Below are 5,000 nucleotides of genomic sequence, written 5' to 3' on the forward strand. Positions count from 1 at the left end.
TTTGGCACGCTGGGCACTGTCTTGGCCGACCTTGGAGGCACTTGGCCAAGCATTGGAGGCCTTGGCTTGGCCTAGGCTTGGCCAAGTGTGAATGGGCTTGGCCTATTGCGAAGAGTCACGGCAAAGGTTCGACCGAAGCTCGCGGCGCCCCGGACGGAGCCGGGCCGCTCCCGCCTTTGCCGCGGCGCACGGGCGCCGCCGCCGTCCGGCCGTCGCGGCGGCCGCGCACGGCACTTCGGCTTCCTCCGTCGGCCCTCCCGGGACGCGCGACCCGTGCGACCGGGACGCGCATCCCGTGCGACCGGGACGCATGTCCGGGCGGTTCCCGTTTGCAACGCTCCTCGGTACTTTGGAACGCTTGGGGTGGGCTTTGGGCGGATGCCCCGCTGGGGTGGTAGGGAGGGGGGGCTGCTGCCGCCGCGGCGGGCCTTCCGCTCCACTCCGCACAAGCCCGCCGTGGGCACTCGCTGCGGGCGTGCCCGGCACCGTTCGTCCTCGAGGGATTCGGCCCGTCGGCTCGCTCGGATGGGCCACGCGCAGCGGGCCCACGACGGAGCCGGCACGCTCCTTCTGCTGGTGCGGCGCTCGGTCTACGCCTCCGGCCGGCCGTTGCGGCGGCCGTGCACGGCGCTTCGGATCGGTCGGCCCGTCGTCCCGTCCCTGACGAAGTTTTCGCGGCCGCGCGCGCGCGGAGTTGGATCGGCCTTACTTGGTCCGATCCTTCGCCCTCGCATGTTGCGTGGGCTCGGTCCCGTCCCGTTCGGTGAAATCTTTGTCCGCTCTGGTGCGTCCCTGTGGGTTCCTTTGTCGGTTTTGCGGGTTCGGCCGGGCCTTCCGTGCCGGCCCGTCGGCTCGCTCGGATGGGCCCCGCGGAGTTGGCCCACGACGGAGCCGGCACGCTCCTTCCGCTGGTGCGGCGCTCGGTCTATTCCTTCGGTCGGCCCTTGCGGCGGCCGTGCGCGGTGCTTCGGATCGGTCGGCCGGTCTTCCCGTCCCTCATGAAGTGTTCGCGGCCGCGCGCGCGCGGAGTTGGATCGGCCTTACTTGGTCCGATCCTTCGCCCTCGCATGTTCCGTGGGCTCGGTCCCGTCCTGTTCGGTGAGGGAGGGCGGCCCCGAATCTTTGTCCGCTCTGGTGCGTCCCTGTGGGTTCCTTTGTCGGTTTTGCGGGTTCGGCCGGGCCTTCCGCGCCGGCCCGTCGGCTCGCTCGGATGGGCCCCGCGGAGTTGGCCCACGACGGAGCCGGCACGCTCCTTCCGCTGGTGCGGCTCTCGGTCTACGCCTCCAGCCGGCCCTTGTGGCGGCCGTGCGCGGCGCTTCGGTTCGGTCGGCCGGTCTTCCTGTCCCTCACGAAGTGCTCGCGGCCGCGCGCGCGCGGAGTTGGATCGGCCTTACTTGGTCCGATCCGTCGCCATCGCATGTTGCGTGGGCTCGGTCCCGTCTCGGTGAAATCTTGGGCCGCTTTGGTGCGTCCCTGTGGGTTCCTTTGTCGGTTTTGCGGGCTCGGCGCCGGGCCTTCCGCGCCGGTCCGTCGGCTCGCTCGGACGGACCGTGCGCAGGTGGTCCCCGACGGAGCCGGCACGCTCCTTCCGCTGGCGCGGCGCTCGGTCTATGCCTCCGGCCGGCCCTCGCGGCGGCCGTGCGCGGCGCTTCGGTTCGGTCGGCCGGTCGTCCCGTCCCTCACGAAGTTCCTGCGGCCGCGCGTGCGTGGAGCGGGATCGGCCTTACTTGGTCGGATCCGTCGCCCTCGCCTGTTGCGGGGGCTCGGTCCCGTCCCGTTCGGTGAAAGCTTTGCCCGCTCTGGTGCGTCCCCGTGGGTTCCTTTGTCGGTTTTGCGGCCTTGGCGGCGGGCCTTCCGTGTCGGCCCGTCGTGGGCCCGCTGCGCGTCCGTGCGCGGTGCTTCGGATCGGTAGGCCCGTCGTCTGGGTCCCTTACGAAACTTTGCGCGACCGCTCCTTTGTCGCCGGTCCCCTGTTAGGGCTGACCGAGCCCTCCGTTCGCCCCCTGGCCCGTCGCATGGGCCCCCGGCGCCTCCGCGGCGCCCCACCGAAAACTGTCACGACGCGCATCCAGCGCCGACGAGGTCGCAGGTTACGTGCGGCAGCCGGGGGGCTAGGCCGAGCGGCGGCGGGCCCGCCCACGGACGGGCGCGGGGAGGAGCGCAGCCGGCACGCGGCGCGGAGCGGCGGCGGCATGCCGCCGGGCGGCCGTCGGCTCAACCGTGCCCGAGTCCCGCGGGCACCGCGTCGCCCGGCCGGCGCGAGCGGCGGCGGGCCCGCCCGCGGACGGGCGCGGGGAGGAGCGCAGCTGGCACGCGGCGCGGAGCGGCGGCGGCATGCCGCCGGGCGGCCGACGGCTCAACCATGCCCGAGTCCCGCGGGCACCGCGTCGCCCGGCCGGCGCGAGCGGCGGCGGGCCCGCCCGCGGATGGGCGCGGGGAGGAGCGCAGCCGGCACGCGGCGCGGAGCGGCGGCGGCATGCCGCCGGGCGGCCGACGGCTCAACCATGCCCGAGTCCCGCGGGCACCGCGTCGCCCGGCCGGCGCGAGCGCACGAGGGCGGGAGGCAACCGGGCGGCGCCTGCGGAACCGGATGCGACAGCCGGCGCGGCACGGCCCCGACGGGTCCGCACCGAAGACCAGCGCGGTGCGGATCGACCGCTGATGAGGTCAGAGGTTACGTGCGGCAGCCGGCCGGCTGGCCCGAGCGGCGGCCGGCACGCGACGGGGATCGAGCGGCCCCGACGGCTTGCAGCCGGGCGGCCGACGGCTAGGCCGTACCGGAGTCCCGCGGTCGTTCGGGCGAAGGGGCGCATGCTGCGGGAAAGGCCTGCGGCGGCGAACCGTCCGCCCGGCCGGCCAAGCCTTCCGCGGCGGCGCGCACGTGGCGGCGCGGCCGAGATGACCGAGCGAAGCCCCGGCGATGGGCGGCGCGCACGTGTCCGTGCGGCCGAGATGACCGAGCGAAGCCCGGGCGGCGCCCGCCGTGCGCCCTGCCGGATCGCGCCTTCCGCCGGCGCGCAACGCCGGTCCCGCGTTCCGGCCGCGGGAGAGGCCTGCGTCGGCGAACCGTCCGCCCCGCCGGCCGAACCTTCCGCGGCTGCGCGCACGTGTCCGTGCGGCCGAGATGACCGAGCGAAGCCCCGGCGACGGGCGGCGCCCGCCGTGCGCCCCGGCGGATTGCGCGGCCCGCCGGCGCGCAACGCCGGGCCCACGTTCCGGCTGCGGGAAAGGCCTGCGGCGGCGAACCGTCCGCCCCGCCGGCCGAACCTTGCGCGGCGGCGCTTACGTGTCCGTGCGGCAGAGATGACCGAGCAAGCTCCGGCGATGGGCGGCGCCCTCCGTGCGCCCCGCCGGATCGCCTGCGAGCGGCGAGCGTCCGGGCGGGCCCCTTTCGCAACTTCCCTCGGTACTCTAAACACCCCTTGCCTCTCGGTCTTCCCCCCGACCCTCTCGGTATTTGCTCGGATATGTGCATGCATCGTCCCTCGTCGCCTTCGGTTATCCTCCCCGGGGTGGGCTTTGCGCCGACGCGCCAACGGGGTGGTAGGGGGGCTGCAGCCGCGGCCGCCGCGTTTCGCCATCCGCGCGTGCGCCGCCGGATCCGAGTGGAGGTCGCGGGCGACTCGTCGATGCTTGTACTAGGGGCGCATGCCGGCAGCCCCCCGCGGGGTGCGGGACCCCCGATCGGCGTGCGAGGGACGGGCGTCCGGGCGGGCCCCGTTTCCAACTTCCCTCGGAACATTAAAACCCCCCGACCCCCTCGGTCTTCGCTCCGGCCCTATCGCTATTGCTCGGATATGTGCATCCACCGTCCCTCGTTGCCTTCGGTTATCTACCCCAGGGTGGGCCTTGCGCCGATGCCCCGATGGGGTGGCAGGGGTGGGGCTGCCGCGGCCGGCGCGTTTCGGCATCCGCGCTTGGGGGCTCGGACCCGAGTGGAGGTCGCGGGCGGCTCGTCGATGCCTGCACCGGGAGCGCATGCCGGCAGCCCCCCGCGGGGCGCCGGACCCCCGATCGGCGTGCGATGGACGGGGGGAGGGGCGGGCCCGGTTTGCAAATTCCCTCGGTACTTTAAAATCTCACGGCCCTGTCGGTGCTCCCTCCGGCCCTATCGCCACTGCTCGGATATGTGCATCCACCGTCCCTCGTTGCCTTCGGTTATCTACCCCGCGGTGGGCTTTGCGCCGATGCCCCGATGGGGTGGCAGGGGGGCACGCTCTAGGCCGTGCCACGGGGCGCGGGCGCCGGCGCCGTACGTCCCTCGCGGCGGCCGTGAGCGGCACCTCGGCTTGCTCGGTCTGTCCTCCCGGGACGCGCGACCCGTGCGACCGGGACGCGCATCCCGTGCGACCGGGACGCGTGTCCGGGCCGTTCCCGTTTGCAACGCTCCTCGGTACTTTGGAACGCTTGGGGTGGGCTTTGGGCGGATGCCCCGCCGGGGTGGTAGGGAGGGGGGGCGGCTGCTGCCGCGGCGGGACTTCCGCTCCACTCTGCACAAGTCCGTCGCCTCGCGGCGGGCGCGCCCGGCACCGTTCGTCCCCGAGGGAGCCGGCACGCGCCCGCCGAGGCCCCGGCGCATGGGCGCCGCCGCCGGCCGTCCGCGCGGCGGCCGTGCGCCGGCTTCCTCCGTCGGCCCTCCCGGGATGCGCGACCCGTGCGACCGGGACGCGCATCCCGTGAGACCGGGACGCGTGTCCGGGCCGTTCCCGTTTGCAACGCTCCTCGGTACTTTGGAACGCTTGGGGTGGGCCTTGGGCGGATGTCCCGCCGGGGTGGTAGGGAGGGGGGGCTGCTGCTGCCGCGGCGGGACTTCCGCTCCACTCCGCACAAGTCCGTCGCCTCGCGGCGGGCGCGCCCGGCACCGTTCGTCCCCGAGGGAGCCGGCACGCGCCCACCGAGGCCCCGGCGCATGGGCGCCGCCGCCGGCCGTCCGCGCGGCGGCCGTGCGCCGGCTTCCTCCGTCGGCCCTCCCGGGATGCGCGACCCGTGCGACCGGGACG

This window comes from Phoenix dactylifera, chromosome 10 (genome assembly GCF_051530095.1).
Source record: "Phoenix dactylifera cultivar Ajwa chromosome 10, Ajwa_hap1_PhDact_Kaust_v1.1, whole genome shotgun sequence".
Lineage (NCBI taxonomy): Eukaryota > Viridiplantae > Streptophyta > Magnoliopsida > Arecales > Arecaceae > Phoenix > Phoenix dactylifera.